Here is a 12431-nt window from a genome sequence, read left to right on the forward strand (position 1 = left end):
ATATTATTTTTACATTAAATGTAAAAATTACCATATCATAATCGTAAAAATTATCAGTAACATTCTGCTTCCAGGTGTGGCAAGGTAATTTATGTGTGACTGCCCCTGAAGTCTGTTACTATACAGGCTGTCTCTTTTACTGTGACTAGGTGACATAGTCAGTTAGTCCTCTTGGTGCAGGACAAAGGCCAGCATGCGAAATTGTCCCCTCTTAGCCTGAAATAACATGTAAATGTTGAAGAGGTCTAATGATCTCAAATGACCCCCTATTCCGTGGGATTGAATAAATTGTCAGTTTCTTTGTAGTCTCCTGTGAGTAATCCTCAGGCCAAAGTTGAGAACCGACTTTCCCTGTTCTGGCTGGAGAGGAATGAAGGGTTAGGTCTGGACACGGAGGTCCTCCCTCGGGCTTCTCTTCCTCTCTCTGCTCGTCTGTCCAGCCTTCGACTGCCCCTGCAGCACACAGCTGCCCCGTCCTTTTAGTTTTATGTCTGTGATCTTGTTTGTTTTTGTTTTGATACAGGATCTTGCCACATTGCCCAGGCTGGCCTTAAACTCATGATCCTCCCGATTCAGCCTCGCAGGTGCTAGGATTTCCAGCATTGCCGCCTCGGCCAGCTCTGCTGATATCATCTTAAATGCAACACTGCTTCGATTAAAGATATTCTCTCCATGTTGAGTTGACACACTGATTCATACTGTTTGTGAATATGAGTACTCCTTTCTGCTCACTCCTCCTCCAGCTCCGTTCAGAAAGGCACAGGCTTCCCAAGGGCTTGAAAATAGCAGGGTACATCAAGCTGAAGCTGGACGGAGCCCCTCCCCCAAAGGCTGGGTGGGGTAATCCAGCATGGGGCACAGGTTCCCAACAGTCAGCTAAGCATTCAAAGTGTCTTGAGCCCCAATCTAGATGTCCTACTGAATTGTCACTTGCTGTAGAGATTAAAACCTAATTCAGGAGGCGAGTGTGCTCCTCTTTCAGAGCAAGTTGTATCTAATGCACAATTATGAAATTAAAGTACTTGTAAATAGAATATTGACACCCCAAATACAGATCTCAGGGCACCTTATCAGTTCAATGGAAGTTTAGAATTTTTTAAAGATTTAATTATTTGTTTGTTTATTATGTATACAGTGTTCTGCTTGCATGGCTGCCTGCAGGTCAGAAGAGGGCACCAGATCTCATTACAGATGGTTGTGAGCCACCATGTGGTTGCTGGGAATTGAACTCAGGTCCTCTGGAAGAGCAGCCAGTGCTCTTAACCACTGAGCCATCTCTCAAGCCCTAGAATTTTTTTGTTGTTTTCCTTTTTTAATACCTTTGTATGATTGCGGGGGGTGGGGGCAGTTGTTTCCTTCTGAGACAAGATCTTGCCCTGCACTCAGGCTGACTTCCAAATCATGGTCCTCCTGCTCCAGCCTCCTGAGTGCTGGGATTAGAAATATGTGTATCTCCCTGCGAATTTCAAGATTCCATTGTTTTTTTCTGCTGAGTAATACTCCATTGTGTAAATGTACCACATTTTCTCTATCCACTCTTCAGTTGAGGGGCATCTAGGTTGCTTCCAGGTTCTGGCTATTACAAACAATACTGCTATGAACATAGTGGAGCAGATGCCCTTGTTGTATGAACCTGCCTCATTTGGATAAATGCCTAAGAGTGGAATTGCTGGGTCTAGTGGTAGATTAATTCCCATTTTCCTGAGGAATCTCCATACTGATTTCCAAAGAGGCTGTATGAGTCGGCATTCCCACCAGCAGTGGAGATGGATAGCACTGGAAGAAACCATCCTGAGTGAGGTAACCCAGTCGCAAAAAGACAAACATGGTATGTACTCACTCATATATGGATTCTAGATATGGATCAGGATAGTGCCAGTCTGCACTTCCACAGATAGAGAGTCTGGGAAACAGGAAAGAACCCAAAAGATATGCATATATGCATAGTACCCAAGAGAAGAGGATGGAGACAAGATCCTCTGATGGGGAACACGGCGAGGGGTGGGGGGGGAGTGGGACCTGGGAAGAATAGAGGGGGTAAAGAGGAAGGGAGTTGGTCATGGGGGAACAGGAAGTTGAGGGGGTGGGGGTAGCTGATCTGAACAGGGGAGTGCTCTTGGACCCCAGACCGACAGTGGGGAGGCCAGCATGGGACTGATCTGGACCCCCCAAATGTGAGTGTCAGTGAGAAGGCCTGGGCAACCTATGGGGCCCTGAGCTGTGGATCAGTGTCTATCCCTGGTATACAAACTGTCTTCATGTGCCTATAGCACAAAGAGAGATGCTCTCTCAGCCTGGACTCTTAGGGGAGTGCCTTGACCCTACCAAGAGTAAAATGACAGACTCTAGATATCCCCTATGTGGAAGGATTTGGCAATAGGGTGGGAGGGAGGGGGGGAAGGGGAGTGCGGGAGGAGGGGAGGGAGAGGGAACTGGGATTGACATGTAAAACAAGCTATTTAAAATTAAAATAAAAAATGATAAAAAAAAGAAATATGTGTATCACACCCAGCCTTAAGACCTTTAATCTAGCCTCTCCTTGACATTTAGAGACCTGATGAAAGTCACTTGAGAAAAACCTGTCCACCGGATCAAGTATTTTTGCTAGGAGTTAGAGGAGGAGCAGAGGGAGGAGGAGGAGCAGAGGAAACAGCGGCAAACAAAATCTCTCCTTGAGCAAGTGTAGGAGCCGCCCCTTGAAGCACTCTGTGTGCAAAGATCACATTCTTGAGGCCGTGGTTGCAAGGAAAGGGCAAGGACAGAGGAAGAGAGAAGATTCTTTCTAAACAAAGGGAGATTTGAGCCGACAAGCAGGGAGAACCTCCCCACAGAGGCATCTGAACTTGAGACGGGGAGGCAGTCCTCGGGAGGGTACTTGGAGTCCAACAGCACAAAGTAACAGAGACATGTCTGTTAGGGGACAATGGCAAGCTGGCAGCTGCTCCGAAGAGTCTGCCTACCGCGACTGCCTCTGCTGACTGTTCTCTGGGCTCCGGGAGTAGGGGTGCCTGACCTGCCGTCTCTGGGGAAATGTGGCTTAGGACCGCGCTTCCAGGGAGTTCAGACAAGCACATCAGTCCCACACAAAACCTCCCGCACCAAAGCAGCAGCTTTATCCTGTCATCGTCAAATAAATACAGACATTTTGATCTGGACTTTTATTTATTTGTTTATTTAGCCCCCAATTGTTTAGAAAATAGCAGTGCCCAGACTGTTGGCGGACTCCGCCGTCCGTTTCTTCCATAGAAATCTAAGCACCATGTTTGGACACAAGGTCGAGGAAGAAGACCACATTACTCCGAGTTTCCTTTTAGTTCCCAGAGGCCATGAAAATAGGCCCTGGTCAGTGACCAAGGAGAAGTGTTGCTGGACAGCTTCCAGGGAAACGTCCTTAAAAGACCCTTCGAGAGTGTTCTTTGCCTGTTCCCACAAACATAGATGTGATGGCGGGTGCGTTGACATCACATCACACCACACCAGGAAGACGGAAGGCACAGGGAAAGTGAGCCAGGAAAAGCGCCTTCCTGAGCCTTTTCCAGCACACAATGCCATGCAGCCTCCATGCACCCAGGAAAACAGACACACACCAAAAAATGGCTTCAGAGATCCTTCACTGGCAGCTTTTGCTAACTCTACCTGATGGGAATGAAAATGTGAATTTTAGAATTACTATAAGCAATCCAAAAACCTTACTACCTGCCCCCCCCAACCTGTAAGCTCTTCCCTGCCCCTACCCCCACCCCAGGGTTTGATCCCAACCTTGTACATGCTAAACACTACCACCGAGATACATCAACCCTTACTTAGCCTTTTCTTTTTAGCACAGGTCCTCTCAATTCTGCTCTGAAATACTGACATTTAAGGGAATGAACAGATCTTCAACCCAACTACCTGAATATCGGCCTTGAAGAAATTGTATCAGTCTGAAAATACAGCAAATAGCACCAGCATGAAGGCATCAGGCAAACAGAAAAGAGCCTGGGTGTGTGTTTATTTCTGTTTCTTAGGACACCTCAGGGACAAAAGCTTGTGAAACTGTAGGATCTGGTCTCAGTAGTGCAGCCGGGTCCTGGGTTTTCCCATTCTCCGCCTTCCTCAAAAATTGAGTATACAAGAGAGAGGCTAGAGAGACAGGGTAAGAGACAAGAACTCACACGTGGCAATGAAATTTTAAAAAAAGGTAAAGTGCTGGATATGTAGCTCAGTGGGCACGGTACTTTCCCAGCATGCACCAAGTCCTGGGTTTGGTCACTAGTGTGTGCACACACACGGATGTATCTTGTTTTAAATGCATGTCTACCATCCGCGCACACAGGACGTGGAAACAGGAGGATCAGAAGTTCAAGATTATCTTCAGCTACACAGTACGTGTGAGGTCCACACAGACTACTCGAGACCCAATCTCAGAAGATGAAAATAAAGGACATGAGAGGAGGGGCTTCCGGGTGCTGTTTGTGTCCCCCCATTTCCCCCATCCCACCCCCTATCTGCTCTTTGGAGAGGGTAAGAACTCCCCTAGTAAGTCCCTAAATCTGCCCCTTTGTCTCATTGAGGTAGGACCAAAACACTCCCCCACACACCCTCACCCCTGTGTCTAGGCTGAGCAAGGTATCTCTATACAGAATGGGTTCCACTAAGTCAGTTTGTACATTAGACTTAGATCTTGGACCCACTGCCAGTGGCCTCATACATTTAACTTATTTTTTCTTATGATTCTAGGAGCAACAGGCTGTATTTAAGTATATGAACATAAATGTACATACATTGTGTGTGTGTGTGTGTGTGTGTGTGTGTGTGTGTGTGTGTGTGATACTCTTAGACTGACAGACAGATAAATGCACAGTAGCCTATAGAATCAGGTTTGCGGACATTCTGTAGTGTAGCGACTTCCTCTGAACTGGAGCATCCCACTCTGAAGAGAGATCCCTTTAAGACTCAGGAAGTTCTGAACTAAGAGTAGTGGTGTGTAAAGAGAAGCCTTTTCCTTGTCTGCTGCTTTTGTTTTTTCCCTGCCAGTCGCCTGGGCTCTGCCGCGTTGTAGTCCCCAAATAACACACAAGACGCTGTATTAATTATGAAGCTGTTGGCCTTGCTTGTTTCTTACTGGCTAGCTCCGACTTCAGTATTTACCCCATAACTGCTGGAAAGTGGCAGTCTTACCAGAGTTCTGACAGCCATCTAAGGAAGATATCACAAATAGCTAACACTGGCTTGACCACTCACGTTGGCCTTGAGGCCACAGCAATCTAAGCTGAACCCTTACCACATGGAGACAGTCTAGAAAATGGGACAGCCAAAGGTACCTGAGAGACTGACCCGTGTTGTGGAACATTTGTTTAACCAGGCAAAGATGTGTTATATTTGTTCATGCTGCATTTATTAACTATGTAAAGATGTATGGGTTGTATTACGTTCAATAAAATTAACCTGGGCTCAGAGAAGTGGGTTAGCACCTGGTTGACAAGAAGTAGCAGAGAGGAGCTTAGCGTGGTTTTTGTTAGTTGGGACTATGTGGAAGGGAGTAGCTTCTGGGATGCCAGCAAAGAAAGTTAGCCAGTTGCTATTCTAACTCTCTGAGCGTGCAGGTTTTCACCCTAGCCTTTGAATCTGGAGTTTTAGTAGAATGATAAAGATTTACCTTTAGTGGCTGCGACAGAGCCATTTCTGGGGCAACAGAATTCCCCCAAGCCACTGAGCTGCTAGTAATTTAAAATGCAACCTCCATAAGGAAGGTGAAACAACAGATCTGTCCCGGGGTGGGGCAGGGGTGGGGTTAGGGTCAAGGTGGACATTTAGAACTTGAAAGACTTACTGTCCCCATCCCTCATTCCCACTTATAGTGTCTATAATTATTTCCCTTTTGCTAGAACTTGGTGTTCATATATTTCTTTAATCACGAAGAGATCTTTTCTTCTTTTATCTCTTCGCTGGTGCCTGAGTGATCACTTGCTAAACATATTTCACCATTTATTTACTTCAGGCTGAAAACCTGGCACCAAGCTGCACATTTCAAGGGTAAATCACTGTAATTGCTTATTCTCTTGAAAAGGAGCAGGAGGTATGCATGGTGAATTAATATGCAGCTCTAACCCACTCGAATGACACTTTGGAGAATGGGCGCTGAGAGCCCTCAACTTGGGCTCTACAGTTCCAGGTTCTCCTGATTGTAGGAGATAATTGAGGCCCCTGGAATTCGTCGGGAAAATTTTATTTATCTTTTCAGAGAGTCCCACCCCTAGCTATATATTTTTTTAAAGATTCATATTGAGTTTCAACTGTGAGTTCTAACGACTGCTTGATTCTTCAAGTTCGGTAAAAGGAACAGAAAACTGGAGGGTTTGAAGCTATAGACCTTTCTGAGATCAGGCTGGGGAAGTTTTTATTACATTGCTTTGATTTCCTTTTTAGAAGGCTTTTTTTTTCCTGTTCAGCATTTTCCTTAACCATAACCATAGACACCAACCCCCTTTCCTTCCCTTCACTGAAAAAGTGTGTGTGTGTGTGTGTGTGTGTGTGTGTGTGTGTGTGTGTGTGTGTGTGTTGCATGCAGGTGCCTGCAAAAGCCTAAAGAGGGCCTCAGATACCTTGCAACTGTACTCACAGGCATTTGTGAGCTGTCAGATAGGGTGCTGGGAACTGAACTCAGATCTTTTGAAGAGCAGCAAAGAATCTTAACCACGGAGCCATCTCCCCGGCCCAATTATTCTTTCACAATCAGTTTTTAGACAACCAAAACTGATTATAAACAAAACACAAGAAAATAATTTTCAAAATTCCAATCCTCCAAAAGGCAGTTTTCCAATGGTAATCTCTAGAATGATTCGCTTCACCCACGTTCAGTTGGTGCCTCCAATTCTCTCCTGCACACGGTCCCAAAAGCCCCATTTTCCCCATCTCTCTCTCTCTCTCTCCCTCCCTCCCTCTCTCTCTCTCTCTCTCTCTATCACACACACACAACTTCCTCTCCCAAAGTTGTCAGCCCCTCAAGTCTTGTGGCAGACAGGTCATCACCCCTTGCCTACAACCTATAAAGTCTCCCTGCTTCAGTTTGGGGGTGCAACTTCTCTGGTTCTGATCTCTGGACCCACATGGGAGTTGCTTTGCTCAATATACCTGTTGCTATACTTTTTCAGGTTGGTTTGACTTGGCTTACTGCATCATCAGATAAATTTATTATGGCAAACAGGAGTAGAAAATCTATTAATCGAATTTGTGTGAATTTTTGAATTTTTCTAATATTAAATTTAATAAGAACATTAAATTTGCTTTTGTAAAAAAAGTTCAAATTTTAAAATTTTTTGCCATTTTTTTGTCTTCTTTTTCTGTCCTTCCTTTTTTTTTTTTTTTTTTTTTGGAGACAGGATATCATATAGCCCAGGTTAACCTGCATCTCCTTATGTAGCTGAGGCCTGCCTTGAATTTTTGATCTTCCAACTTCTACCTCTCAGATGCTAGCTGGGATTATAGGCTTGCACATCTAAATCTGGCTCCATTCATTGCTTTAGAAAATATTCAAGATTGTTTTACTAAATTCTACCTTTGTTTAGATGATTTTTTGTTGTTGTTGTTGTTGTTACAATGCTGTCAGCCAATGTCCAGGGCTTCTCCTTGGCTACTTCTGTCTTAAGTATTAACCCATAACTACTAAACTACTAGTATATATTTTTATATAAGGTCTTATCTTTTTTTTTTTTTTTTTTTTTTTTTTTGGTTTTTTCGAGACAGGGTTTCTCTGTGGCTTTGGAGGCTGTCCTGGAACTCGCTTGGTAGTCCAGGCTGGTCTCGAACTCACAGAGATCCACCTGCCTCTGCTCCCGAGTGCTGGGATTAAAGGCGTGTGCCACCAACGCCCGGCCTATAAGGTCTTATCTTACCAATGACTCCAGCCTCATGTGTCCTCTCTTCCCAGAATCACATGGCAACTCTCTCTACTACATTTCCCAGAATCCTTCTCGACTCCTAGTCCCACCTATCTTGCTTTCCTATTGGCCAACAGTGCTTATTCATCAGCCAATAAGACAACATATACACAGGACTTCCTCCATCATCTCCTCTTTACTGTCAAGGACACCAGCCTCATGCATTCTCTTTGCCCGGGATCACATGGCGACCTGTTTAGATGATATTTAAATTGGAAATTAGCATCTAAAGTTAACTGAGCTAGAAAACATTCCTGTAACAGCTAATAAATATGTGACTTGGACTGGACAGATGGCTCAGTGGTTAGCTCAGTGGTTAAGCTCACATATTGCTCTTCCAAAGGACCCAGTCAGAAAGCCTACAACCACATGTGACTCCAGTTCCAGGGGATCTGATGTCCCTAGGCACCTGCATTTATGTACACACACACACACACACACACACACACACACACACTCAATTAAAAAATAAAACAAATCTGGGTCTGAAGAATGGCTCAGGGGTTGGGAGAACTTCTTGCTTTTACAGAGGACTCCATGTTTGATTTTCGTTACCCGCAGGGTGGCTCAGAAAGATTCATAACTCCAATGCCCTCTTCTGACCAGGTGTATACAGAGTACATGCATGCATGCAGATAAAACATTCATACACAGAAAATAAATAACAAAACGTTTTTGTAATATTTTCATTAATTTTTTTAGTTTTCCAGTTTTTAACATGCACACTTCCCCAACTCCTCCCATAACCACCCTCCCATCCCTTCCCTTCTGTTCTTGAGATTCCTTCTTTTTCTTTCTTTCACCATCCAGTCCAGTTTGGGTTGCCCAGCCAGTGTTGGGGGTGGGGTCTGCCCTGGTTTGTGGTCAGCCTACCAGGGGTCACATCATTTTAAAAAAATGCCAACTGCTCCGCAGCTAGTGGTGAGATTTCACGCCCATCTTCCTTCCTCGGTGCCGGGATTTTGTCTGGCTGGAGCTTGCACAGGTCAAAATCAATCTTTTTTTTTTTTTTTTTTTTTGATTTTCGAGACAGGGTTTCTCTGTAGCTTTGGAGGCTGTCCTGGAACTCACTTTGTAGACCAGGCTGGCCTCGAACTCACAGAGATCTGCCTGCCTCTGCCTCCCAAGTGCTGGGATTAAAGGCGTGCGCCACCAACGCCCGGGCAAAATCAATCTTTAAAACAATAAACAAATACATTAGTTAATAAAAAAACTGCTTCCCTTCTCCTGAGTGCTGGGATTACAGACGCACACCACCACCAAATTGGGTTTTCACACTGCAACATTTAGAAAAGAAACTTTATGACTTGCAGCTGTTGAATGATTTAAATGTATGTATGTATGTATGTATGTATGTATGCATGCATGCATGTCAGGCAGTGGGGGCGCATGCCTTTAATCCCAGTACTTACGAAGCAGAGGCAGGTGGATCTCTGTGAGTGTGAGGCCAGCCTGGTTTACTGAAAAAGTTCAAGGACAGCCAAGGCTTCACAGAAAACCTTATCTTGAAAGGAAAAAAAAATGACTGGCATTTGGCCCAGGTTCTGAGGAAGGATGACTTTAAATTCTTACAATTTCCCCCAGAGATAGGGATGTCTTTCTTGTTCGTGACAGACCTTTGAACTTCATCTGAGTACATGCTGGGTGTGCTGCTCACGTGGTTAAAGGGTTGGGTATTTTGAGCTATGGAGACGGTGATGCAATGACCCCACTTCCAGGGTGACGAAGGGGCCAGTGACTGAGTTCACTCATAAGGCAATGTCATATCTATGTAATGAAAGTCCAATGGAAACTCTGGACACTGCCACTTGAGGCACGGATTGGGGAGGTTTTCCTGGAGGGTGAATATACTGACACTTGTAAGGAGAGAGAATTTTCTCTACAGTTAAGATCACTAGCTTCTCTTTGCTGAGACAAAATAGCTGAGAAAATTAGTATGAGGAGGAAAACTTATTTTAGCCCATGATTCCAGAGTTTTCAGCCCATATGTAGCTGGCCTATCTGGCCGAAAAGACACTTGTACTCCTGTGTTTGACTATCAGGCTGTTGAAAGAATGGACCAGAAGAAACTAAAATTTCTCTTGGAACCCTGCTGTGAAAGGAAGCGTCTGGGTGTCCAGAGGAGGAACTTGTGTCCTGGAGAAAGTTGCAACTTTTCAGTTGCCCTTGAAGGAGAGACTTGGACCTGAGACACTGATGGGCAATCAACCACTCAGTCAGACTGTTCAGTTATACATAGCCCTTCTTTCTGTCTAAGCCAAAGCTTAGCTGAGTGTGGTGATGGTGGTGGTGGTGGTGGTGGTGGTGGTGGCACACGCCTTTAATCCCAGCACTTGGGAAGCAGAGGTAAGTGAAACTCAGTGAGTTCAAGGCCAGCCTAGTCTACAAAGTGAGTTCCGGGACAGCCAGGATTGTTACCCAGAGAAACCCTGTCTTGGAAAAAAAAAACATAAAACAACAAATCTCCATATGATCAGGCTGTAGGCAAGCCCATAGGGCATTTTCTTAATTAGCAATTGATGGGGGTGGGCTGGGGCTTAGCCCATTGTGGGTGGTGCCACCCCTGGGTAGGTGGTCCTGGTTTCTATGAGAAAACAGGTTGAGCAAACCAGTGGGAGCAAGCCAAGAAGCAGCGCCCCTCCATGTCTTCTTCATCAACTCCAGCCTCCAGGTCCCTACCCTGCTTGAGTTCCTGTCTTGACTTCTTGTGATGATGAACGGTGTTGTGGACATGTAAGCCAAGTAAGCCTTCCTTTCCCACATTGCTTTGGTCCTAGTATTTGGTCACAACAATGATAACCCTTACTAGGACAGTGCCAGAAACAATAGTTCCATCAAAGTCAGGGCAGGGATTTTTCAGTATCCACCTGGAACAAGGGAACTAAGAGAGGAGATAAGGAGCAGAAAGAAATGAAGCCTGTGGCTTAGTGCTCAAATCCTCTCTGAGAACAAGACGAAAGATCAGTAGATATATATCATGGGGCAGTAGATATATATCAAATAAATATGCTCCACGGTACCCAGAAACAAGGCTCGAGTACAGAGCCACCAGCTTCTGCTAACATCATCACCAAATCACTAGAAGGAAGTCTTCTGGTGACTAGCCACAGTGGAATGGAGCCAATCGGTATTCCAATCATCATTGCTATGTCTGGATAGATCTAAGGCTAGAAAATTTGTACAGAAGGTAAAGAACTTAAATTCTCCCCGTAGGTCACTTCTTATATAAAATATGCTAGACTCACAATATTTGCAATATGTTTTGGTACTTTGGATTTCTTGATAGTGAAATATGAATGAGAAATGCTTTTCAACACTGGGTTGTCCACAAAAGAGTAAGCCAACAGGCTGGCTCCCAAGTCAATGCAGCACAACTCCCTCAGTCCACTGGCTTTCCTAGTTTCCAGGTACATAAAGGCGAATTTGCTACTGTTTTAGAATTCGGCTAAGTAAATTTAAATGTAGTATTCTGGGAGTGAAGAGATTTCTCAGTGATTGATAGCACTTGTTCAATGTCCAACACTCACATGGTGGCTCACAATCATCTGTAACTCTACTTCCTGGGGTTCCAGTGCCTTCTTCTAACCTCTGTGGACACCAGTCATATATACATACAGGCAGGCAAAAACAATTGCAAACACAAAACAAAATTATTGCAGTCTAGTTGGCTGAAGAGATGATTCATTGGTTAAAATTGCTTGCTGCTCAACCATGAGGACCAGAGTTCGGGTCCAAGCATCCACAAAGCAAGCCAGGCATTCTTCACAGGCCTTTAACTGCAACTCTGAGATGGGAAGAGTCAGGAGGATCTAGAAAACATAAGCCCAAGATTGAGGGAGGGACCCTGCCTCAAAGGAATAGGGGAGAATGATGGAGGTCACCCAGTGTCTTCTTCTGGCCTATACATGCACCTATAAGGCACACACACATGTACACACACTCATACAGACATCTACATATGTCTATGCTTTACATTCAGAGGTATATTTTTCTTGAAGACACTGCCTCATGTAGCTTGGGCTGCCTTTGAACTTGCTACATATTGAGGGTGACATTGAACTTCTGATGTTCCTGTCTCTAAATCCTAAGTGCTGGTGTGCACCACCACTTCTAGTTTGTACTCAGTCCTTGTATCTTTAATTATTGATCTGTTTTAATGAAGACGATTCAAATCATGGGCAGAAATGTTGTTGCATAACACCTGGTTACCATCTAATACTATTGTTTTGTTTATGTTTTTATTTGGTTATTAATCTGTGGTTTTTACTTATAATAGTGACTTAAGGTTTCACTTGAAAGTAAACTTACTTAGAAATAAGGAAAATTAGTGGGGCTGTGGTGGTGTATGACTTTAATCCCAGCAGTCAGGAGGTAGAGGCAGATGGATCCCTGTGAGTTCTTGAGTCCAGCCTGGTTTACAAAGTGAGTTCCAGGACAACCATGGAAACATGACTATATAGAGGAAACCCCCCTCAGAAAGAGAGAAAGGAAAGGAAGGAAGGAAGGAAGGAA

General features: G+C 44.5%; 1 long non-coding RNA gene across 1 annotated transcript; it reads right to left on the reverse strand.

The window, feature by feature from the left end:
• Positions 1-3143: 3143 nt before the first annotated feature.
• On the reverse strand, positions 3144-3988 carry LOC121132827. Its single transcript, XR_005869473.1, has 2 exons — positions 3892-3988; positions 3144-3636 (listed from the first exon to the last, which is right to left on the reverse strand). It is a non-coding gene; the product is annotated as an uncharacterized LOC121132827 (long non-coding RNA).
• Positions 3989-12431: the final 8443 nt, after the last annotated feature.

This window comes from Mesocricetus auratus, unplaced genomic scaffold (genome assembly GCF_017639785.1).
Source record: "Mesocricetus auratus isolate SY011 unplaced genomic scaffold, BCM_Maur_2.0 Super-Scaffold_100018, whole genome shotgun sequence".
NCBI lineage: Eukaryota > Metazoa > Chordata > Mammalia > Rodentia > Cricetidae > Mesocricetus > Mesocricetus auratus.